Genomic DNA, 27,178 nt, shown 5'->3' with positions numbered 1-27,178 from the left:
GTAAATTGGTGAGATGGCAGGATCTGTAGACACTAGATAATACATGAAGTACTTTATACCATAAATTACCTGAAGTCTACGAAATAAACTCTTTGTCGTACCTCCCAAGCTCCCATTTGACAACAACTACAGTACATTCCAATTACGATGTGAATCCATTCAGGCTAAAGCGTCACCAGGGCATGTTGTACAGTACAAACAATGTAGGGATACAGAGAAGGTTAGAACTCTGAGGGAACTGTTGAACTTTGGTGTGTTTCGTCAGCGATGAGGGACTCTGTGTTAGTAATGTGATTTATGGTAGTTGGCAGATCAGAAGACAATTTCTCCAGGCATCTCTTTGTACTATATGTGTGTGGGCAGATGTAGGATACTGTGTGTGTGTGTGTGTTTGTGTGTGTGTGTGTGTGTGTGTGTGTGCGTGCGTGTGTAAGAGAGAGAGAAAGAGACTGACTTAGGTACTTGTGTGTACAATAACTGTTAGTGTCTGTGTGTCCTTGTGTTTTTGTATGTGTGTGTTTGTGTGCACGACTTAGTGTGCTTATGTGTGACTTCGCAGTGTTCACAGGTCCGCGAGTGGGAAGAGAAAGAGCAAGTGGGCTGGGAGTCTAAATTAGGATTATTTTCAAAGAAAATAGAACAAAACCATTAGAGTCACAGTGCTCTTTGTTTGAGGTCAGAAGAACTCGCTGAGGTAAAGCATTTTCAATTATTTATCCTTCTACTTTTTAAATGACCTTAAGTCATAGAGATTGATGAGTATCTAGCAAGGGAACAAGGATAAACTACAAACAGAACATCACGATGGTAATGGGTACGTCTACCTCACACTTAAACATGCATCCTTCAACCAGACACACTGTAGAAGAAACTCTGTCTTTCTCTCTCGCTCTCTTCCTCTCTCTCTATCAACCTGTCTATAACCCTGTCACCATGGTGATAATGAAGACAAATTGATAATAAATACAGTAAACACACCTTGAGCACAAATCTAAATGACTAGATAGATACCATAGGTTTCCCAGCCAATTTTCTCAACCAGGTGTTGATTGGCTATTTCTCTCAAGAACCATGACATAACAATACCTTCTATACCATCCATGGAATACACCATACATACATATCTACCACACTACACATATTTCTCTTTCTCTCATGAAATGTCCCAGATAATACTGACAAATCTGCTTCTTGGCCCAGTTTCTGCATTCAACATTCCTATACATAATTGGGTTAGTGTACAATAACTGTATGCAGCTTCATGATGGTTGAGAGACTCCCCTGTTCCCCCTCCTCCCACCCCCACCCGACCCCCGGTCTCCATAGATGGGTTGGTTGTTCAGCAACAAACTATGGGACAAAACAGACTTACTGTCGATTGTTGACAACATGTAAACTATATTTAGTGTCCAATGTTGTTGGCTCTCAAATACATCGTCACAGTTGTTGGTTAGCTAGCTAGCTAGCACATTTTTTGCCATATTAACGTAGACATGACATATGCCAAAACACCTCATAACAAGATGGTATCAAGAACAACATAAAACTAGCTGAAATGAGCAACCTGCAATTCTCCACATGGCAGCTTCTTGTCATCGTCATTGCTAGCTATCTGGCCATCCAGATTTAATTACAACAACACATGGACTTCTGCCCCATTGAATCGTGTGCATCGCTTCGGTGATGTTGTCAGCTAGCCCGTCTATAAAGTCGAGCAGTGATGCGGTGACAGAGGGGGAAGGAGAGGAGGACGATGTCACCATGGGACAGGAATTAATTACGCTTCCGTTATCCTACAGTTCCACTCTCTGCATAGCATTAAAAACGTACACCCTCATAGAGTACTGTGCTCTGCTAGTGTGGTGTCTGTCAGTGTAAATCCTCAGAGCACAGCTGCATGGATATACTGCCATTTAGGAAGACACCCTATCGCCATGGGGATAAGAGTGATGTAGCCTGGTCATTTTATTGGATATTTTTCATGAGGTTAGTCTTGCTTTACCTCTGCTCAGTGTACACTCCTGTGTTAGTAGTTCTAAGGCAAGCACAACATAGTAAACTGAATAGCTGAATATTGAATAGGCTGACGCAATATTGAATAGGCTGACGCAATTAATTCCATAGAATGTAATTAATGAGGCTTGTGAAGCAAGACTCCCCACTTTAAATCTTTGTCATACTTCCTATTATTATTATTTGGAACGCTACTCGTCTTATACTGTTTCAACTAGAAACATAATTCCAACTTTAAAATGTGCAGAGTGGTCAGGACCAGTGTGATTGCATACAACTTTTTTATATATATTTTATACTTTTAAACTCCCAGATTTCCAACATTCCATTCACTGGGAACAATGCAACTTTAAATCTGCTAATTTGACCCCTTTCACAACCAGTTAGTCAAAACGTGAGAGCATGTGAAATCTTCCTCTACTTCTCTGCTATTCCAATTGGAACAAAAATAGCTGTTACCAATCTACTGATACAGCTGTTTTAGTAACCGCATTAACAATTTTCCCCAAAACTTTTTACAAACAACTGAAAAATTACATCTTGGTCTACTGCTCTGGTATTAAAATCATCTGGAATCAAAACAGAATTATCTACTACCTGTCACGCCCTGATCTTAGAGAGACGTTTTATTTCCTCTAGTTTGGTTAGGGCAGGGTATGATGTGGGGTGGGCAATCTAGTTTTTGTATTTCTTTGTGTTTGGCCGAGTATGGTTCCTAATCAGAGGCAGCTGTCTATCGTTGTCTCTGATTGGGAATCATACTTAGGCAGCCCTTTTTCCCTCCTTCAGTTGTGGGATCTTGTTTTTGTACAGCTCAGTGAAAGCCTGCAGAACGTGACGTTCGGCTTCCTTCCTTCCTTCCTTCCTTCCTTCCTTCCTTCCTTCCTTCCTTCCTTCCTTCCTTCCTTCCTCTCCTTCCTTCCTTTGTTTGTTATTTTGTTTAGTGTTCTGAGTATAAATAAAATTGAATCATGAGCACTTACCACGCTGCACCTTGGTCTCCTCCTCTCTACGACGTTCGTCACACTACCAATCAAAAGTTCCAGCTGTTTGTCTGAGTTTAGAGTGACGAAAAGTAGCTAGCTAGAGCCAGTTAACAGCTCTCTCAGTCTAGTCATTGAGCAGCCCAAATGGAGCCGTTGCTATGGACACTCACAAATACTTAAAGGGTATGAAATCTTGATTTACTTCTGTTCTATTTAAAGCTGGAATCAGAACGTAATTATCTTCTACCAATCAACAGTTACAGCTGTTTGTCGGAGTTTAGAGTGACGGAAAGTAGCTAGCTAACATCAGCTACCAGCTATCTCATGTCTTGTCATTAACTATAATAATGTGGATAAAATAACTTACCAACAGTAATTCTTGAACTGTTCAAGATAGAGACCCCAAACCAACTTTCACATGTTCAGGCTATCTTAACTTCAAGTTCTTAAAAATGTTATTATTCTTAAGGATTAGCCCCTTTTTTCAATTTTCGCCTACAATGACATACCCAAATCTAACTGCCTGTAGCTCAGGCCCTGAAACAAGGATATGCATATTCTTGATACCATTTGAAAGGAAACACTTTGAAGTTTATGGAAATGTGAAAGGATTGTAGTAGAATATAACACAATAGATCTGGTAAAAGATAATACAAAGAAAAAAAACAATGTATTATTCCAGCCCAGGTGCAATTTAGATTTTGGCCACTAGACGGCAGCAGTGTATGTGCTAAGTTTTACACCGATCCAATGAACCATTGCATTTTTTGTATCAAAACTGCCCAAATGTGCCTAATTTGTTTATTCATAACTTTTCATGTTCAAAATTGTGAACTCTTCTCAAACAAAAGCATTGGTATTATTTCACTGTAATAGCTACTGTAAATTGGACAGTGCAGTTAGATGAACAAGAATTTAAGCTTTCTGCCAATATCAGATATGTCTACATCCCGGGAAATTTTCCTGGAAAAAACCTCATGTTGTAAGTAACAAGTACAACCTCATGTTGTAAGTATCATGTTTGTCGGAGTTTATAGTGACGAAAAGTAGCTATCTTATGTCAGTTAACAGCTCTCTCATGTTTCGTCATTGAGCAGCACAAATGGAGCCGTTGTTATGCATACTAGCACACGCAGAGGAGCTCATGGGGCAGCACAGGTAGCTAGGGACAGACAGAGAGGGACAGAAGTTGATCCATCCTTAGTTTTCCACTATCACAGCCATTAAACTTTGTAACTGTTTCCTTCCTCTCTGGCAACAGAGTTAGGAAGGATGCCTGTATCTTTGAAGTGACTGGGATTATTGATACACCATCCAAAGTGTAATTAATAACTTCACCATGCTCAAAAGAATATTCAATGTCTGCTTTTTTATTTTTACCCATCTACCAATCAAATGAAATTGTATTTGTCACATGCGCCGAATACAACAGGTGTAGACCTTATAGTGAAATGCTTACTTACAAGCCCTTAACCAACAATGCAGTTTTCAGAAAAATACCTACAAAAATAAGAAATAAAAGTAACAAATAATTAAGAGAAGCAGTTAAATAACAATAGCGAGGCTATATACAGGGGGTGTCGGTACAGAGTCAATGTGCAGGGCACCGGTTAGTCGAGGTAATTGAGGTAATATATACATGTAGGTAGAGTTATTAAAGTGACTTATGCATAGATAATAACAGAGTAATAGCAGTGTAAAAAGAGGGCCATTGGAAAACCTCCCTGGTCTTTGTGGTTTAAATTCAGTGCTCGACTGAGGGACCTTACAGATAATTGTATGTGGGTACAGAAATTAGGTAGTCATTAAAACATGTAATTCAAACTTAATATGTCACTTGTTAAGCAAAGCTTAACTTCTAAAGTTATTTAGGCTTGCCATAACAAAGGGGTTCAATACTTATTGATTCAAGACATTTCAGCATTTCCTTTCTAATTCATTTGTAAACATTTCTAAACACATAATTCCACTTTGACATTATTGGGTATTGTGTGTAGGCCAGTGACACAAAATCTCAATTTAATACATTTTAAATTCAGGCTGTAACACAACAAAATTTGGAAAAAGTCAAGGGGTGTGAATACTTTCTGAAGGCACTGTAACGGCTTTGCTTTAAATAGTAAGGTACCATTTTTTACTTCTTCCACTACCACAAATATACTTTTAAAAGAGCTAAAGCAAGCCCCACAACCATCTAGTTATTGTTTTACTCTTCATAAAAGTAGAGTTTGTACATTTTGGAATTGGAAAACATGTTTGTTTTCGGCCAAGAAAGACTAACACTATCCTGCTTTTAAGCTGTACATTATACTGCAACATGGACAAAGGTCAAATGGACATTAGAGCCTTCATGAAGTGGCCACTAAAAGCACTCAACGCAGATTTGCCTACTGAATGTGCGCTTGCTCTTACTACGAGTCAAATAAATGCTCCCAAAAAAGAACATAATATCCATAATTTGATTCAGAGACCAAAAGGGCCTTGGGGGTATTTTATCTAACGTTATCAGAGAAGAGGATTCCAAAGTACTTATTTCTTTATCAGGCTAGTTTCAGAGGCACATGTTTTATATATAATTCTTGAAGATACATTATTTTTTATAGCTGTTCTACTTTTCTCTCAGTCTATTGTACAGCCGGAAGAGGCACAGATGCTCTGATTTATCTACAAACACTATCCTCAAGGTCTGTTCAGCAATACATCCATTTGTTCTACTGACAGACAGTAGTAATACAGGAAGACAGGTTATCTTACATATGCTAACATTGTAGCTTTGTCTTTATGTTCACTATAGACCTACAGTAAGGCACATGTCCAATCTGTTTAAATCTTCCATAGACCGTACCATAGACTACCTTGTTGTCGTTGTACCTAATGATCATAGGGCGTGATAATATGTGCAGGGGGCACGTCTCACCATTTGGCAACGTGGGGAAATGTACCTTTGTTCACTGCCACGTCCGTAACAGACCACATAAGACTTATCAAATATGACAGAGCACAAAGTCAGCCTGGAGCAAACGGATGGTGTTCAGAGCACAACTGTGGCCCATGACAAATTGGGTTTTGACAATCGTTTTATGAAATTAAGCGTGTGTGTGGAGGCTAGATCATGCTGAGCTGACATGCCCCTGTGCTGTGAGACTTATGGTACGGGCCAGGGACAGACTCACAATTGACTCATGGCCCTGATGGCAACACAAACACACACACTACATACATCAGGCGTGGGCCAAGGTTTCACTAGGCAAACATGGGGGGAGCAGAGAGAATCCTGGTGAGAGCTGAGTAAAGCCAGCAAAGTTGGTATGGTTCCCATTCAGTGAGCCTTTGATACGTAGGTCCATCTCTGTCAGTGTAGGTTCCATGGTGGTACTGTAGTGCAGTACAGTAGCAGGATAGGGCTGTCAGTGCAGGTCCCATGGTAGTAGAGTCCTGCATGGGTCCGTTTTTTGGAGCCGCGCCCGCCCCGCGCGGGCCATATCAATTCTGAGACCCACCCGACACCTAACATCAGGACCAATTTTACTCTGCAGCCTGACCCAACCATCATAGAATTGTTCCGAGAGCCGACCTGTTACCCGTCAATTACATTCATGTACTATTATTTTATTTATAAAAAAAAATATTTAAAAAATGAAGGAGTGGATCAGCTTTAATATTGTGGATAGATTTTTGCTTCCATCAATGTAATTGTCTGCATCATTTCCTATCCCCAAAATATTTTTGGGGTAATTATATATCCATATACATACATACATACATACATACATACAGTTGAAGTTGGAAGTTTACATACACTTAGGTTGGAGTCATTAAAATTCGTTTTTCAACCACTCCACAAATTTCTTGTTAACAAACTATAGTTTTGGCAAGTGGTTAGGACATCTACTTTGTGCATGCCACAAGTAATTTTTCCGAACAATTGTTTACAGACAGATTATTTCACTTATAATTCTCTGTATCACAATTTCAGTGGGTCAGAAGTTTATATGCACTAAGTTGACTGTGCCTTTAAACAGTTTGGAAAATTCCAGAAAATTATGTCATGGTTTTAGAAGCTTCTGATAGGCTAATTGGCATCATTTCAGTCAATTGGAGGTGTACCTGTGGATATATTTCAAGGCCTACCTTCAAACTCAGTGCCTCTTTGCTTGATATCATGAGAAAATCTAAAGAAATCAGCCAAGACATCAGAAAACAATATGTACACCTCCACAAGTCTGGTTCATTCTTGGGAGCAATTTCCAAACGCCTGAAGGTACCACATTCATCTGTACAAACAATAATACGCAAGTATAAACACCATGGGACCACACAGCCGTCATACCGCTCAGGAAGGAGACGCGTTCTGTCTCCTAGAGATGAACGTACTTTGGTGCGAAAAGTGCAAATCAATCCCAGAACAACAGCAGAGGACCTTGTGAAGATACTGGAGGAAACAGGTACAAAGCATCTATATCCACAGTAAAACGAGTCCTACATCGACATAACCTGAAATGCCGCTCAGCAAGGAAGAAGCCACTGCTCCAAAACCGCCATTAAAAAAAACAGACTACGGTTTGCAACTGCACATGCAACTGACAAAGATCGTACTTTTAGGAGAAATGTGGCCAAACAGAAACTGTTTGGCCATAATGACCATCGTTATGTTTGGAGGAAAAAGGGGGAGGCTTGCAAGAACACCATCCCAACTGTGAAGCACGGGGGTTGCAGCATCATGTTGTGGGGGTGCTTTGCTGCAGGAGGGACTGGTGCACTTCACAAAATAGATGGCATCATGAGGATAGAAAATTAGGTGGATATATTGAAGAAACATCTCAAGACATCAGTTAGGAAGTTAAAGCTTGGTTGCAAATGGGTCTTCCAAATGGACAATGACACCAAGCATACTTCCAAAGTTGTGGCAAAATGGCTTAAGGACAACAAAGTCAAGGTATTGGAGTGGCCATCACAAAGCCTTGACCTCAATCCCATAGAACATTTGTGGTCAGAACTGAAAAAGTGTGTGCGAGCAAGGAGACCTACAAACCTGACTCAGTTACACCAGCTCTGTCAGGAGAAATGGGCCAAAATTCACCCAACTTATTGTAGGAAGCTTGTGGAAGGCTACGCGAAACGTTTGACCCAAGTTAAACAATTTAAAGGCAATGCTACCAAATACTAATTGAGTGTATGTAAACTTCTGACCCACTGGAATTGTGAAACAGTGAATTATAAGTGAAATAATCTGTCTGTAAACAATTGTTGGAAAAATGACGTGTGTCATTGTCACAGTTGACTTGGACTGGTGTAAGGCGGAATCAGATGCAGGAGACAGGTGCTGGAGGTGAGTGTCCTTTTAATAATTTGACACACAAAACAAAAACGCGAGGCACAGGGTGCTACAGACAGACTGCCTGGGAAAAACACATTCCCAATATTGCGAACAAAATATATATATATATGCGGCACAAAAAGGCACGGGGCGCAGCCCAGTAAATCCTCTCTTCGTGAAACTGTCAGAAACAAACCCGTAATAAAACACGGACCACCGTCCTGAGTGGACAATCAACAATCCCGCACAAAACCCCAACTGAAAACACACACTAAATAAGGCCCCACTAATGACAGACACAAAACAGGTGCGGAACAGACAGACGAAACCAAAAGACACAGAACCAACGATCGGTGGCAGCTAATAGGCCGGCGACGACGAGCGCCGCCCGACCGAGGAGGGGCGCCACTTTCGTTGGATCCTGTGACAGTCATGCACAAAGTGGATGTCCCAACCGACTTGCCAAAACTATAGTTTGTTAACAAGAAATTTGTGGAGTGGTTGAAAAATGAGTTTTAATGACTCCAACCTAAGTGTATGTAACTTCCGACTTCAACTGTATATGCCATGATGATGATCTGACCGCATTCTGTCCCCTATCAACACTTTTTTAATATATCAATGTATTTAGCTAATTGTTATTATGACTCCAGACAGTAGGCTATTTCCCTTCTCTGCATGCAATTCATTTGTCTGCATGTCAACTTTATTTTCAAGTAGTACATACAATACCAGTCAAAAGTTTGGACACACCTACTCATTCAAGTGTTTTTCTTTATTTTTACTATCTTCTACTTTGTAGAATAATAGTGAAGACATCAGAACTATGAAATAACACATATGGAATCATGTAGTAACCAAACAAGTGTTAAACAAATCAATATATGTTTTATATTTTAGATTCTTCAAAGTAGCCACTTTTTGCCTTGATGACAGCTTTGCACACTCTTGGCATTCTCTCAACCAGCTTCATGAGGTAGTCACACGGAATGCATTTCAATTAACAGGTGTGCCTTGTGTAATTTCTTTCCTTCTTACTGGGTTAGAGCCAATCAGTTGTGTTGTGATAAGGTAGGGGGGTATATAGTAGATAGCCCTATTTGGTAAAAGACCAAGCACATAGGCCAAGCACGATCTAGCGAGATCCTATTGGCATGTTCTAGCCTGTGAAGTGTGCGTGTGCAATAACTCAATTCGCCTTTGCAATCCTTCTAAACAACGCAATTTTTAAAAGGGTAAAGTCTTTAAAACTCATAACAGATTCTACTTTTGGGAACAGAAAACTGTATGAGATTAAATATTTTAGCGATGACAAAATTAGCAGAATGTCAGCCAAAGTCCATCTTGTTCTATCTTCTCCCACTGCCGGCCGGTGGGCTTCCTCTCACTACCATATTTGGTGGAAACGCCAAGTGGATGCTTCACATTCATACATCTGGTTAAATATCTGTCTCATTGTTCTATCTGTGGTGGTACTGTACAGGCTGCTGACTGAGGCATTGGGCTGGCTCTGAAACAGTTACAGTAGGGAGAATAAAACTGCATAATGACTTGGGGTATTAATATTGTAAAGACCTGCCCGGGCTGACAGACTCTAGCTCTGAAATATCTGAGCCGTTAAGGGGAAAAATCTGTCTGAAATACCTGAGTCGACATGATGAAAATCCTTGAGCAAAGCACTTACCCCTAATTTGCTACAGGGTCTCCGTACTAATATGATTGACCCTGTAAAACAACACATTTCACTGCACCTATCCGGTGTACTACATGACCAAAAGTATGTGGACACCTGCACGTCGAACATCTCATTCCAAAATCATGGGCATTGATATGGAGATGGTCCCCCCTTTGCTGCTATAACAGCCACCACTCTTCTGGGAAAGCTTTCCACTTAATGTTGGAACATTGCTGCGAGGACTTGCATCCATTCAGCCACACGAGCATTAGTGAGGTCAGGCGCTGATGTTGGGCGATTAGGCCTGGCTCGCAGTCGGCGTTACAATTCATCCCAAAGGTGTTTCGATGGGGTTGAGATCAGGGCTCGGTGCAGGCCAGTCAAGTTCGCTACGCGCTTAAGCACCCGGCGGTCCCGTTCTGGTGAGCTTGTGTGGCCTACCACTTCGCGGCTGAGCCAGGACATATCCACTTCTCAATAACAACACTTACAGTTGAACGGGGCAGCTCTAGCAGGGAAGAAATTTGACAAACTGACTTGTTGGAAAGGTGGCATCCTATGACGGTGCCACGTTGAAAGTCACTGAGCTCTTCAGTAAGGCCATTCTACTGCCAATGTTTGTCTATGGAGATTGCATGGCTGTGTGCTCGATTTTATACACCTGTCAGCAACAGGTGTGGCTGAAATAGCCAAATCCACTAATTTGAAGGGGTGTCCACATACTTTGTATATATAGTCTATAGAAGTACGGTAATGTTGTCATGCACTGTATTACAAACACAAATTACCTCTAAACCCAGATTAAAAAGGCTAGAAGAATTAAGTCTCTCGCTCTCTCTCTCTCTCTCTCTCTCTCTCAGCCCTGCGTTCTGTGGGTAATCCATGTTTTAATAACTCAAGGTGAGTTGGTGAGCCAAACTACATTATCCCCCAAGGAAATCACTTCTTTAGCACCTATGGGGCACCTTTGATTTTCCCCTATAGATTCGGACTCCCTTGGACCCTTCTCCTCTTCTCTCCTCTCCGCTCCTCTCATGTCCTCATCCCTCCTCTCATCTCCCCGTCTCCTCTCTTGGCAGCGTTGGCTCTGGAGCCCTTTTTCATTTCAACTTCAATTACCGCTGCCTTCAAGGCAGGAGTCCCTCCGCACTGCGCATTTTCAGGTGTCTCTGAAAGACGATCCTCGCTCTCTAGCAGCGCACACACTGATAATCGCATACACCCCCCCCCCACACACACACACTCTACTTTATTTTTAATGTGAAACAGAAAAGGTGCAGTGCCAGCGTGGGGGACCGACTGAGCCAGGGTGTTGGGTGTAATCCCTCTCATAATGCCCTTCACCACTGCCAGGACATGATGTCATAAATGAACCTACCGGGAGGTCAGCAGGACTAATGACCAGCACAGCAGCCTTGAAAACATCATGTATTATATCCTGAAAGACGTTCAGAAGGTCGAATGGTGAAGTGGTCAAACGGTATTAAGGTGGTTGTGCTAGAGTGTCACGCGTGAATTCATCATGTGAAAGTCTGTGAAATACGGCCATATGACCAGATGGTCAAGCGATCGTATGGTCAAGTGTCCAGACGGTCATGCCAGAGTGTTACGCATGTGATGACAGAAGGGGGTGAAATGTCAGCTGTGGGCATGTAAAGTGGTTGCACCGTCCTCCTCTGTCCCTGTCACAGACACACATGATGCCTGGGGGGTTGGAGTGGGGCCAGGCGGTATTGTGAGCCTAGGTTAGCCAAGTCAGTGCAGAGCAAGGAGGTGAAAACAATAGCCCTCTTGTCTTATGAATGTCTGGAGGTCATGTTGAATCTGACCCCTGTGATGATAGGTGAGAGCAAAGGATGTCTCATGGGAAACTAGAGACTTGAGTTTGGCATTCTGCTATAGGCATTCTGCTATGGTGGGTGGACCAGGACTCATGGTTCACCTCTGTCTCCAGGGGCCCTGGGGAACGTAGACCTTGCTGAGACCTTGAGCTACTCTCTCTGCTCGACACTCAGACACGCAAAAACTCACACTCACAAACAAGCATATACACATGCACACAATGGCACAGCCCACACTTGTATCATATCATTGTATCAAACCAAGGTTTCGTTGTCGTTATCAATATTGTTACAACAGATACCAAACAGATACCAAACAGATACCAAACACAGTCCTCAATATAAACCCACACCAACACACAGTCCTCAATATAAACCCACACCAACACACAGTCCTCAATATAAACCCACACCAACACACAGTCCTCAATATAAACCCACACCAACACACAGTCCTCAATATAAACCCACACCAACACACAGTCCTCAATATAAACCCACACCAACACACAGTCCTCAATATAAACCCACACCAACACACAGTCCTCAATATAAACCCACACCAACACACAGTCCTCAATATAAACCCACACCAAACACAGTCCTCAATATAAACCCACACCAACACACAGTCCTCAATATAAACCCACACCAACACACAGTCCTCAATATAAACCCACACAAACACAGTCCTCAATTTAAACCCACACCAAACACACAGTGATCTGCCACCACACAGCACCCCAACACAAGGCTTCTATACACCCACTTCTATACTCCCAGAACAAAATCTGTTCTGATAAAACTGTGGCTCACATCAACTCCTGAAGACCATCGAAAAGCACTTTAAAAGTTAACAGCCCCTCTAAACAGCAGGCTCCCATTGGTCAAACTGTTAAGAAGATATATACATATAGTTTTCTCTGATTACTGGGAGTAATACTGCCAGGTTAAAACATCAAATGATAAAATTAATGTTGTCTTTGTTCCGAGACAAAGCAGCAATTTGTGATATTCCCGCAAAAATTGGTTCTGAGTGGATGTCGGGAATAGAGGTATGCCTCACGTTTACCCTCTCATACAGGGAGGACCAACTGAACAGGAAGGAAGGACATGATAAATTAGGTTTCGAAACATCGTCTTGAAACCTGTGTTCATTTCACTGGGCATCACAATACTGGTTTATTGTGTTCTTGCTCCTGACCTGGACTTGAGGGTGTATTGAACTACAGAATAGTATTTTATGTGCTGTACTATAACTGAGGCAGCAGTTGTCTGTTCATCTACTGAAGTTCACCTCATCAAAGGTCGGTCTAGTGAAAGGGGCGCTCACTCTTTCAGTACGCAAAGGATACTAGGAGTTGGACTACGTGAACATAAAACAGGGAAGTGGATATAAAAGTCAAAAGAGGGAAAAAAAGGAAATAATCTTAAAACGATCCTGTTTTATTTGCTTATTGATTTCCCTTTAATAGGTCCAGCATACTGTATTGCCAAAGATGCAGCACTTACAGTATGAAGCGACCTGATGGACGTGCTTGAACTATCAAGTACAGGCATTTTACACTCTATAGTTCCACCCCAAAATCCGATATTTCTATCACCTAAAAACAACAAATCAACTGGACAGAAACACTTGACTGAGCAGTATACATTACAGATCCAGAAAACAGCTTCAGAGTTTACCCTATTAAAGCTACTCTGTAGACACAACACTAAAAGGTATTTATTGTTCTTCTGAGAGCTATAAGACCTATACCATCCAAGCTTTCACAGACTACAAAACAATCTCTACACAATGTGCTCAGCTTAGCGACGCCTGGTGAAGAGAATTTACAGTTGTGAATGTATACACGATTTTTGCGAAATGTCATTATGTGTCTGAAAACATGTATTTTCCTCGATCTGTGTAATCAGACTAAGCTGATGATTTGAAACCTTTCTTTGCGGCTGACCCTAGTTTTAGACCTTGGGACTCTAAAGCTCAACTCAACTTTACAATTGCTTTTGTGGGTTACAGTAAAAAGGGTTCAAGCTACTGTAGAGCTGAGACAAGTTTTAACCCTATTAGCTATGATTCCATTATCTAGCCTTCATATCTTAAGTGGTTGTTTGAATTTCTCCCATTGCATACAGCGTAATCTGCAGTACACAGCACTTTGTGTCCCCTAGGAAAGGGTTATATGAATCTAATCCAATATCAAATCAATTATCATTTGTTTTTTGTTTTGTTTCCCCCATAAACCCGAGAACGGATTTGATTGAATATCACATCCCCACATTCCTGCCCCTCTATCTCAGGAGCAGTGGGTTTGTGTGTTTATACCCCCTGGAACTGAAGAGAAGCGCTTCATGCTAGACTAATGAAACCTGTGCACTGTGTCATTTAATCTGACACAGCGTAATCTTCTCAAATGCCTGTTTCCCACCCTGGTATGTTGCGTTATTCCAATTACAGCCATGCTCCATTGATCTGAGATTAAAAGTGTTCTTAGCTGTTGTTCCCCCTCCACAGTAACTACATATAGACTGGAAAATAGAATCATGTCACCCAGTACCACTCAATAGTTTTATTGGTCATTTTTAGTTGGTGTGTGTTTGCATGTGTGTGTAGGTGTGTGTATGTGTGCATGTGTTAATTTTTGCACTTTTTGCACTAGAGTGGCAGGCAGCAGATGCTTGCTTTGTGTGCCTACACTACTATAAGGGAACCTTTATCAGGAATGTGGTACTAGAGAAATCCACTCAGTGGTACTTTTCCCTACAACAAATGGGTGGATGCCAGGTTGGATGGCATCACCCACATTCACCACAACAACCCTTACTAAGATCATTCCATGACTTCCTTTTTCAGAGAGGAAAAAAATTCAAATGTGTTTTACTGTCACATACGAACACTATATGTTGAGTCAGACTTGCTTCGGTCATTTAGCGTTTCCTATTGATTCTCAATGCTAATCCTCAGATGCATCCTTAACATGTTAGGGAAACAGCTTTCCTACACAGCTGTAGTAGAAACAGCATCCCACCTCCCTCCCTCCCTCCCTCCCTCCCTCCCCTCCCTCCCTCCCTCCCTCCCTCCCTCCCTCCCTCCCTCCCTCCCTCTCTATACATGCCAGAATGGATTTTCCTCAGAGGTCGGCATTTGGGGTTTATCCTTCTAATTTCCCTCTGTAATTCAGGTCTGATTGATTAGCGACTATCGACTAATTAATTAAAACGCACAGGGCTCTGTGGGAGAGTGGCTGTTAATTTCAGAGTAGGATCCAACGACTCCATTAGCTTAGTATCCATTCACCAATAATCACAGAAGATTGGCTGCAGTTGGCTATTTTACCATCCAGGAAGCTTTGTACTGCTATAGTGTATGGAGTTTACAAACCACAGACCATCACTGTGTCTGAAGTGGCACCCACTATGTCCCCTATAGTGTGCACTACTTTACCCTATTCGCTATAAGTAGTGCACTATAGGGAATAGGATGCAATTTTTACAAAGCTCTACTACACAAGCTTTCAACTTTCCTAACTTCGCTATTAAAATATAAAAACATGATACCAAACCCGTTCACAAGGTTGCTTAACTCTTGTCGACCAAACTCGATAAATCTGCATTTAGCTTTAAAGCACCTCATTGCTGGAACCAACTACAAAATACATTACAATTAGATGTTCTGGTGTTTCTGTATGGACCTCGCTTTGTGCACAGGAAAGGGCCTTCTCCAAACTGTTGCCACAAAGTTGGAACCACAGAATAATCTAGAATGTCATTGTATGCTGTAGCATTAAGATTTCCCTTCACTGGAAATAAGGGGCCTAGCCCAAACCATGAAAAACATGGTTCTTGTGCTGACGTTGCTTCCAGTGGCAGTTTGGAACTTGTTAGTGAGGGTTGCAACCGAGGACAGACGATTTTTATGCGCTACGCACTTCAGCACTCGGCGGTTCCATTCTGTGAGCTTGTGTGGCCTACCACTTCGCAGCTGAGCCGTTGTTGCTCCTAGACATTTCCACTTCACAATAACAGCACTTACAGTTGACAGGGACAGCTCTAACAGGGCAGAAATTTGACAAACTGACTTGTTGGAAAGGTGGCATCCTTGAACAGTGCCACGTTGAAAGTCACAGAGCTCTTCAGTAAGGCCATTCTAATGCAAATGTTTGTCTATGGAGATTGCATGGCTGTGTACTCGATTTTATACACCTGCCAGCAACGGGTGTGACTGAAATAGCTGAATCCACTAATTTGAAGGGGTGTCCACATACTTTTGTATATATAGTGTATATGCATGGTTCCCTTGTGAAAAAGACCCTGGTCTCAATGGTGACTCCCTGTTGAAATAAAAATAATAATACAAAACAAATACAATCGGAAACACTGATTGCCAAAAACACAGATTGCATATCTATTCCAGATATAATTCACCTTGTGGAGTGGCATTGGGTGCATGTAAAATTGCACTATATTCCCTGTATAGTGCACTACCTTTGACCAGGTCAAAATTAGTGCACTATATAGGGAAAAGGGTGACATTTTGGACGTACCCCGATGCTAATCACATGGATACAACTATGTCCTTTGTGTAAGGGTGTGAGGCCAATGAATGTGCTGAAGACCAAGGAGCTAGTGGTAGATTTGAGGAAAAATAAAGATGGTTTTAATCCTATTTTTATTAATGGTGAAGAGATTGGTACTGTTGACGCTTACAAGTACTTGGGTGTAATTGTGGAAACAAACTGAACTGGAAGGTGAACTCCCACAGCGTCTACAAAAAAGCCCAATCCAAACTGTACTTTTTAAGGAAGCTTAGATCTTTTAACGTCTGTGACAAAATGCTTCGCATGTTCTATGTTCTACAGCAGTGTCGTGGTGAGTATAGTAAGCTATGCCACTGTGTGCTGGAAAGATAATTTAGCCAAGGAGGATATAAACAAGCTTGACAAAATCATCAGGAAAGCCAGTGCTACAATTGGCTGCAGCCTGTAATCAATGCAGGACATGTTCATAAAAAAGCTGCAAGCAAAAACACACATGATCATGGACAATGACACCCACCCACTCCACAGCACTCTAATGCAACACAGGAGCAGCTTCAGTAGCAGGTCCATCCTGCCCAGAAGTTCCACAGAGGTTTAGACATTTTTACCCAAAGACATGAGGCTTTTTAACGAGTATAATTGATGAACTGTTTTATGATGTCTTCCTTTTGTGAACAGTATTCTTGCTGTTTTTTCCTCCAGGGTGGGATGGAAAACAGCACTTGAATCCGACTGTTCTTCTGCAGACGCTAAGGTGCAGGTGCCTTCATGTGTCTTGATATGTGTTGTGTTTGGTTGTGTGTCTGTCATTGTTTCCTGTCCTTATACGTTATGGCACCCTATTCCCTATATAGTACCCTACTTTTGTCCCCTAGATGGGATTAATAAAGTAATACTCTACTCTACTCAGTCCACGCGCAAGGACGGGCCAGGAAGATGTATGGGGTGGAAACATAATGTATTCATAGGGAGGACGATGGAAAAATTGGTCTGGAAACATGATGAAGCACCTGCTGAGGTGTCATTGATAAATGATTATGGAGTCTAGAGAAATTGAGTCAGATCCCCACCGAAGACCATTCAATTAGCAGAGCACTATACGGTGCTTTACTGCTTCAGTTGAATTGACATATATACAGTAGTGTAAACTGAACATATTTGGGATGATTTGCATGGGAAAGGACAAGGAAAATTCCTATTTGAATATTTCAGAGGATGCTTACGACCCATATTAGTTTATGATTGATTTAATTATGCTAAGTGCATTGCTACACACAGTCCTGAGGCACACTGTTCTGTGATGTTATCATCCGACTCTTGTCAGGTTGCAAGTCAACGAAAAATCTGCAACTTCAAGCTAGAGTAGTGAAATGCTTGTTTTTGCATTATAGTTCTATCCAATGAGAATCGAATTTATACCGCACAAACTAATCATAACAGATTGGGTTTATCTGGCACATTTTCTTAGCTCACACACACCCATTATTCACAATATACACTGTGTTAGAATCTGTGTCAGACCAGGTACTTTACTAAAACCTGCTCTAATGATGTGTGCATTATTCATAGGTAGCCTAACACTGTCTTTGTACAGTTTCCCTTCCTCGCGGAAAAACCCGCACCGATCCTCTGGCTTTTCAGATAATTAGCCTAGAGCATGGGTGGGAATATTTACAAGGGTCTTGCACTGAACAACATCATAAATGAAAGCCTTAGATAAATTGAGCCAAATTGATTTATTTTAAATGTCTGACATCTTCATGTTGAACTCGATATGACTCCCGCTTGGACTAGCCGTGGATCTGTTCAGGCGGGTTCAAAAGTGGGCGGTGGTGGTTTTTCTCTCCCAGACATAGGCTATGCATCACTGACTGCATTTCAGACCTTTTTTATGTCCCATTCTGTGATCACTGCACTCCTGGCTTTCACTCATGACCGGCCTTCGCCACACTGTATCTAGGAACTCTTCTGCTGTCGCTTCCCAATCATATCTGCATTCACGTAACGCGGCAGGCAGCTCTTGAAAGTTCTCTGTGCTGTTTGCCTTTGGTAATTAGACTGTGCCAAGACAACATGGGCGTCTACGAAAGCAGAGACGGGTTCGACTAACCCAGCCTCCCGCTTTTCACAGAACACAGGGTGAAGCGACGAGTTGAACACAGTCTCACAAAAAGACGTAGGCCTTTTATACATCTTCCTCTATTAGAAATTGATCTCTAGAAATGGTAGCTGAAGCTGTGCACATTTCTGATTTACTCTGTGTCTTCAATAAAACATTATAGTTCAGTGTAAGTAGAATGATGACCACAAATTCTGATCAGTTCTACCCATATTATTATCATAATAAGTAGTGTTAGTCGTATTAGTACTGAAGTAGTATAGCAGTTAGTTGTACAGCAGTAGCGCGTAGCAGTGGTAGCAGTGGAGGTGGTGGAATTATCCCTGAGCTCATTGACATACGACAGCCTACTTAGAGGTAGAAATGTCAATCGTATGCAGATTGACAGAATGATTCACTCCTTGTATCGCCAAGGTGTTCAGCTGTAATTATGTGAGTGGGCTGGAGCAGTAGGTAGGTAGGCAGGCGCCTCTTGCCCTGTTGTTAGCCAGCACTAATGATGGAGCCTGCAACATACCTCTCAGCTTTACTCTACAGCATGGAACATGGATGACCTTTCTACCTGCAACACACTGTATGTATTCCAAATGGCACCCTATTTCCTATATAGTGCACTACCTTTGACCATAGCCCTATGAGCCCTTGTCAAAAGTGGTGTACTATATAGGGAATAAGGTGACATTTAGGATGCAAGCACTGATTCACTAAAACAAAAGCTGAAGGTCAGCACAAGGCTAAGAACCCCTCGTAGCTTAGCATAGGATTGTATATAGTTTTTCCTCCCAATCACATTACATAGCAGCCATTATGTAACACTATATGTCAATGTGTTAGCTAGCTAGGCTGCTAGAGTTAGCTTCGACAAGGTGTTAGCTAGCTACTGTAGGCTGCTACAGGTAGATTGACAAGGTGTTAGCTAGCTAGACTGCTACAGGTAGATTGACAAGGTGTTAGCTAGCTAGGCTACTACAGGTAGATTGACAAGGTGTTAGCTAGCTAGGCTACTACAAGTAGATTGACAAGGTGTTAGCTAGCTAGGCTGCTACAGTTAGATTGACAAGGTGTTAGCTAGCTACTGTAGGCTGCTACAAGTAGATTGACAAGGTGTTAGCTAGCTAGCTAGGCTACTACAGGTAGATTGACAAGGTGTTAGCTAGCTAGACTGCTACAGGTAGATTGACAAGGTGTTAGCTAGCTAGGCTACTACAAGTAGATTGACAAGGTGTTAGCTAGCTAGGCTACTACAGGTAGATTGACAAGGTTTTAGCTAGCTAGACTGCTACAGGTAGATTGACAAGGTGTTAGCTAGCTAGGCTGCTACTGTTAGATTGACAAGGTGTTAGCTACAGTAGCTAGGCTGCTACAAGTAGATTGACAAGCTGTTAGCTACAGTAGCTAGGCTGCTACAAGTAGATCGAAAAGCAGCTTTGAAACATTGTAACAGTCAAGGTGTTAGCCAGCTAGGTTATTACAGGTAAATTGACAACAGTGCTGTACTGTGTGTTTTCATATATATTCTGGGGCCTTCTGTTGCAATGTTATATTGTATGCTGCCAAATACTGGGATGTTTTAGTACAGTACAGGCAGCATAGTGAGTCAAATACAATGTTGGTTCTTTATATCAGTTATGAATGATGTGATTAGACAGAGAAACAGAGGGGCCAAACCAGCAGAAAGGGTTTGATAATAGAAAACACTGAGTCATTCCTTACCTCACACAGCTGGCTCCTGCCCTTAACGTTAGGCTCTTTCCTCTTCACTCCATCTCTGCAAACAGAAGATAAGACAGCAAGGTGAGTGGTGATGAGAAAGGAGGAGAAAGAAAGGGAGTTGTTAGAATGAGAGAGAGCGAAGAGAAGAGAAGAATGAGGGATATTTGATGTGAGAGAAAGAGAGGTGAATCATGAAAGAGAGTAAAACGAGTCATCAAATCAAATCAAATGGTATTAGTCACATGCGCCGAATACAACAGGTGTAGCTCTTACAGTGAAATGCTGAATACAACAGGTGTAGACCTTACAGTGAAATGCTTACTTACGAGCCCCGAACCAACAGTGCAGTTTCAAAAAATACAGATAAGAATAAGAGATAAAGATAACAAGAAATTAAACAGAAGCAGTAAAAAACAACAATATATACAGGGGGGTGTCGGTACAGAGTCAATGTGCGGGGGCACCGGTTAGTTGAGGTAGTATGTACATGTACCTGTAGGTAGAGTTAATTAAAGTGACTATGCATAGATGACAACTGGGAGTGGCAGTGGTGTGGAGAGGGGAGGGGTAGGGGGTATAGAGGTCTAGAGGTCCTGGATGGCAGGAAGCTTGAGGGTTCGCACTACCTTCTGTAGTGCCTTGCGGTCGAAGGCCGAGCAGTTGCCATACCAGGCAGTGATGCAACCAGTCAGGATGCTCTCGATGGTGCAGCTGTAGAACCTTTTGAGGATCTTAGGACCCATGCCAACTCTTTTCAGTCTCCTGAGGGGGAATAGGTTTTGTCGTGCCCTCTTCACGACTGTCATGGTGTGCTTGGACCATGTTAGTTTGTTGGTGATGTGGATACCAAGGAACTTGAAGCTCTCAACCTGCTTCACTGTAGCCCTGTCGATTAGAATGGGGGCATGCTCGGTCCTCTTTTTCCTGTAGTCCACAATCATCTCCTTTGTCTTGATAACGTTGAGGGAGAGGTTGTTGTCCTGGCACCACACGGCCAGGTCTCTGACCTCCTCCCTATAGGCTGTCGCGTTGTTGTCGGTGATCAGGCCTACCACTGTTGTGTCATCGGCAAATTTAATGATGGTGTTGGAGTCGTGCCTGGCCGTGCAGTCATGTGTGAACAGGGAGTACAGGAGGAGGCTGAGCACGCACCCCTGAGGGGCCCCTGTGTTGAGGATCAGCGTGGCGGATGTGTTGTTACCTACCCTTACCACCTGGGGGCGGCCCCTCAGGAAGTCCAGGATCCAGTTGCAGAGGGAGGTGTTTAGTCCCAGGGTCCTTAGCTTATTGATGAGCTTTGAGGGCACTATGGTGTTGAACGCTGAGCTGTAGTCAATGAATAGCATTCTCACATAGGTGTTCCTTTTGTCAAGGTGGGAAAGGGCAGTGTGGAGTGCAATAGAGACTGCATCATCTGTGGATCTGTTGGGGCGGTATGCAAATTGGAGTGGGTCTAGGGTTTCTGGGATGATAGTGTTGATGTGAGCCATAACCAGCCAATCAAAGCACTTCATGGCTACAGACGTGAGTGCTACGGTTCGGTAGTCATTTAGGCAGGTTATCTTAGTATTCTTGGGCACAGGCACCATGGTGGTCTGCTTGAAACATGTTGGTATTACAGACTCAGACAGGGAGAGGTTGAAAATATCAGTGAAGACACTTGCTAGTTGGTCAGCGCATGCTCGCAGTACACGTCCTGGTAATCCGTCTGGCCTTGTGAATGTTGACCTGTCTAAAGGTCTAACTCACATCGGCTGCCAAGAGCGTGATCATACAGTCAGTCTTCTGGTACAGCTGGTGTTCTCATGCATGTTTCAGTGTTATTTGCCTCGAAGCGAGCATAGAAGTACAGTGAGGGAAAAAAGTATTTGATCCCCTGCTGATTTTGTACGTTTGCCCACTGACAAAGAAATGATCAGTCTATAACTTTAATGGTAGGTTTATTTGAACAGTGAGAGACAGAATAACAACCAAAAAATCCAGAAAAACGCATGTCAAAAATGTTATAAATTTATTTGCATTTTAATGAGGGAAATAAGTATTTGACCTCCTGTCAATCAGAAAGATTTCTGGCTCCCAGGTGTCTTTTATACAGGTAACGAGCTGAGATTAGGAGCACACTCTTAACCTGTCTGGGATAGAAGGCAGTATTTTCACGGCCGGATAAAAAACGTACCCGATTTAAACTGGTTACTACTCTTGCCCAGAAACGAGAATATGCATTTTATTAGTAGATTTGGATAAAGTTTCTAAAACTGTTTGAATGGTGTCTATGAGTATAACAGAACTCATATGGCAGGCAATAACCTGAGAAGATTCCAAGCAGGAAGTGGCCTTTCTGCGAATTTGTAGTCCTTCTGTTGCTTGTCTATCGAAACTACAGTATCTGAGCTGTTACGTGACACTTTATAAGGCTTCCATTGGCTCTCTAAAGCCTTCAGAAACTGGATTGACGCATCTCCTGTCTCTGGGCAGATAACAGCAGCACAGTTTGACAGTCTATAATTTTAATGGTAGGTTTATTTGAACAATGAGAGACAGAATAACAACAACAAAAATCCAGAAAAACGCATGTCAAAAATGTTATAATATTATTTGCATTTTAATGAGGGAAATAAGTATTTGACCCCTCTGCAAAACATGACTTAGTACTTGGTGGCAAAACCCTTGTTGGCAATCACAGAGGTCAGACGTTTCTTGTAGTTGGCCACCAGGTTTGCACACATCTCAGGAGGGATTTTGTCCCACTCCTCTTTGCAGATCTTCTCCAAGTCATTAAGGTTTCGAGGCTGACGTTTGGCAACTCGAACCTTCAGCTCCCTCCACAGATTTTCTATGGGATTATGGTCTGGAGACTGGCTAGGCCACTCCAGGACCTTAATGTGCTTCTTCTTGAGCTACTCCTTTGTTGCCTTGGTCATGTGTTTTGGGTCATTGTCATGCTGGAATACCCATCCACGACCCATTTTCAATGCCCTGGCTGAGGGAAGGATGTTCTCACCCAGGATTTGACGGTACATGGCTCCGTCCATCGTCCCTTTGATGCGATGAAGTTGTCCTGTCCCCTTAGCAGAAAAACACCCCCAAAGCATAATGTTTCCACCTCCATGTTTGACGGTGGAGATGGTGTTCTTGGGGTCATAGGCAGCATTCCTCCTCCTCCAAACACGGCAAGTTGAGTTGATGCCAAAGAGCTCCATTTTGGTCTCATCTGACCACAACACTTTCACCAGTTGTCCTCTGAATCATTCAGATGTTCATTGGCAAACTTCAGATGGGCATGTATATGTATTCTTGAGCAGGGGGACCTTGCGGGCGCTGCAGGATTTCAGTCCTTCACAGCGTAGTGTGTTACCAATTGTTTTCTTGGTGACTATGGTCCCAGCTGCCTTGAGATCATTGACAAGATCCTCCCGTGTCGTTCTGGGCTGATTCCTCACCGTTCTCATGATCATTGCAACCCCACGAGGTGAGATCTTGCATGATGCCCCAGACCGAGGGATATTGACAGTTCTTTTGTGTTTCTTCCATTTGCGAGTAATCTCACCAAATGTTGTCACCTTCTCACCAAGCTGCTTGGCGATGGTCTTGTAGCCCATTCCAGCCTTGTGTAGGTCTACAATCTTGTCCCTGACATCCTTGGAGAGCTGTTTGGTCTTGGCCATGGTGGAGAGTTTGGAATCTGATTGATTGATTGCTTCTGTGGACAGGTGTCTTTTTTACATGTAACAAGCTGAGGTTAGGAGCACTCCCTTTAAGAGTGTGCTCCTAATCTCAGCTCGTTACCTGTATAAAAGACACCTGGGAGCCAGAAAGCTTTCTGATTGAGAGGGGGTCAAATACTTATTTCCCTCATTAAAATGCAAATCAATTTTTGACATGCGTTTTTCTGGATATTTTTGTTGTTATTCTGTCTCTCACTGTTCAAATAAACCTACCATTAAAATTATAGACTGATCCTTTCTTTATCAGTGGGCAAACATACAAAATCAGCAGGGGATCAAATACTTTTTCCCCCCACTGTAGATGAAAACTCTCTCGGTAGGTAGTGTGGTCTGCAGCTTATCGTGATAAACTCTACCTCAGGCGAGCAATAGCTCAAGACTTCCTTAGATATCGTGCACCAGCTGTTGTTTACAAAAATACATAGACCACCGCCCCTTGTCTTACCAGACGCTGCTGTTCTATCCTGCCGGTACATCGTATAACCCGCCAGATGTATGTTGATATTGTCGTCCTTCAGCCACTACTCCGTGAAGCATAAAATGTTACAGATTTTAATGTCCCGTTGGTAGTTTAATCTTCCCAGTAACTCGTCCATTTTATTGTCCAAAGATTGCATGTTTTTTCTAGCAGAATTGCGGGAAGTGGGGATCTATCAGATCGCCTCCAACTTCTCAGAAGGCAGCCCGCTCTCCAGCCTCTCTTTCTCCGCCTCCTCTTCACGCAGATCACTGGGGTCGGCGCCTGTTCCCGAGGAAGCCGTATATCCTCCGCCTCGGGTTCATCAGAGTCGTGCTAGTTTCTGCTAGTCCATGGTGAGTAATCGCAGTCCTGATGTCTAGAAGTTATTTTCGGTCATAAGAGACGGTAGCGGCAACATTATGTACAAAAAGAGTGAAAAAATAAGTTACGAACAACGCAGATAAACAACCAAAAAAACACAATCGGTTGGGGACACGTAAAACGTCTGCCTTCTGCTCCAGCGCCATCTTACAGACGGACAGAGAGTGAAAAAAACCACAGGGAAGACACGAGACATTTGTATACTCTGCAGAATAAATGTTGCCTTATCTATTATAACAATATTATTTCTATTTTACGACTACAGTGATATTGTGCAAAGGAAAGGGATCACAGGGATCACACTCGCTCTCCAACCAAGGTGTATGAATTGAGGACCAAACTGAAGTAGAGAGGCGATTCAGCAACTCCTGGAGGACAACAGAAGTAAATTAAAAAGCATATATTTTTTTGTTACAAGTAAAACCTGATATTGTGAACAGCCTTTCTACCTCCACTGTGCAGTCATAACAATGAACAAGGTGGCCAAAGAAAGAACAGATGTGGCCTCACTAATCCAAACTGCATACAATTCGAGCCAAATTCATGTTGATATGGTAGAAGCGGAGAGCCAGCATCTGATCAGTATTCTGCGGAAATGTTGCTGTATTAACCATCGACACTTCTGGAAGGTTGAGAATCTATTGATGTATGTGCAGTTCTCATTCAGACCCACTTACTGCATAAAAGGTCAAATGAAATTCTCCCGTATCAAATTGAGTTCCCCCTTTCTCTGTTGATGAATGTGTTGCTATGGCTGACAGTGCTGATGCAAAATGGAGGACTAAAACACATATACAACTATCAGGTTCTCATTTCTGTTGTGAATTATATTCAACTGAAGGAAAATTAATGTATTTGGATAACCATAAAATAGTCAAATTAATTGATTAGCATAATGCATTGGATTGCTTTTTTTTTTATTAGTAAAAAAAACAGTGAGTAAATGGAATCAAACACTTGCCTGTATGACAGCATCTGTATGTGCACACAATAGTTTGATAAAGGTTTTCAGATCAACCTATATATAAAAGCAGAGAAAAGTTACTGCAATTACTGCTAGACTCTATTTTGCTCAAAAAGGTTAAAACCCTGTGTAATGTTTCTAAATGGGAAAGTAATTGAGAGTACAGTAATTTTAGAATACAAAGTGCACTTAGGTGTTCTGGAAACATAAAAAATAAATGTTGCTTTTCCACAACATGCCTTGTAATCCATTCTGCAAGCCAAGAACCTGCCATCTACCTATCAGCCTCTCTGTCAATCATAGAACCATACTGACTAGGTAAGTAAAGAGTAGAGCCAATTGAAAATAGAAAGGGAGAGAGTGAGAGGGGGAGAGAGATTGAAAGAGAGAGGGAGAGTAAGAGAGATAGAGACAGAGAGTGAAATAAAGAGAGAAAGAGAGACAGAGAGACAGGGAGAGAGAGACTGTTGCCCCACCTTACTGCAGCCCTGTCACCGACCCTGACTGACAACTGGCAGACAACAATGCATTCTGGGTAATATAGAGGAACCCCTCTCTTCATAATGGACTCTAAGTGGCAGGAGGGAGTCTGTCTGTCTGTCTCAACTCCAGCATGTGCACTGTCACCTCAGGCTCTGACCCCTGAGAATCACAGCTGATAATGTCTTATACACCCATGCCTGTCACCCAGGGGCCATAGCAGTCAGAGTACACACAAGACAGAAATCCACAGGGCTGACTCACTGTAAGAGGGACACCAGCATGCACAAAGATGCATGTACACGCACACACACATACGCACACACACATGCACACAAACAGGAACTCCTTAAACAAGTGGCCTGCCGATGATCTTTCATCACTTTATGAAAAATCCTTTTATAATAGTGATAATTAAACCATTTGAAATCTATTTCACATCCCATCCACCAGGCATAGGCAATTTGGTCGGGATTCTGTAAATGATTCCGCATTCGGGGAGGTCTTTCTCACATTTACACTAATGCATTTATCGCAGTTAGGAAACATGCCGTTGTTCACAGTTCACTCCATTCATCTGAAGCTGTAATCATTTAGCCATTTGAAATGCCTTATGCAACTCTTTCTGTGGGTTCATCAGCATAACATGAATTATTGCCATCATTACGGAGGGCAAAGCCGAAACACAGTATCACTTAATTATTCACCAATCAAAGAATGAAGGTACATTATGGCGCTTTTATTTTAACTGACTAAAAAGATTAGTCGCTTACTAGATTTCTCTCCTTCAGGAAAATAAGACAGCACTAACAGTATAACCCTTACTGGATCTCTCTCCTTCAGGAAAATAAGACAGCACTAACAGTATAACCCTTACTGGATCTCTCTCCTTCAGGAAAATAAGACAGCACTAACAGTATAACCCTTACTGGATCTCTCCTTCAGGAAAATAAGACAGCACTAACA

At 42.2% G+C, this 27,178-nt stretch overlaps 1 protein-coding gene across 4 annotated transcripts in view; it reads right to left on the bottom strand.

Moving 5' to 3' along the window:
* The window catches only part of LOC106575305 (beta-1,3-galactosyltransferase 1), a 126,131-nt gene that overhangs the window by 37,391 nt on the left and 61,562 nt on the right, over positions 1-27,178 (bottom strand). For all 4 annotated transcript variants that reach the window (XR_001321729.3, XR_014381090.1, XM_014151754.3 and 1 more), the window contains exon 2: positions 20,203-20,257. The gene's annotated coding sequence lies outside the window, so the exon portion shown is untranslated. The remainder of the gene's footprint in view (positions 1-20,202; positions 20,258-27,178) is intronic.

This window comes from Salmo salar, chromosome 17 (assembly GCF_965601325.2).
Source record: "Salmo salar chromosome 17, fSalSal1, whole genome shotgun sequence".
Lineage (NCBI taxonomy): Eukaryota > Metazoa > Chordata > Actinopteri > Salmoniformes > Salmonidae > Salmo > Salmo salar.
The sequence above is the reverse complement of the archived record's forward strand: the minus strand, read 5'-3'. Positions and strand labels throughout refer to the sequence as shown.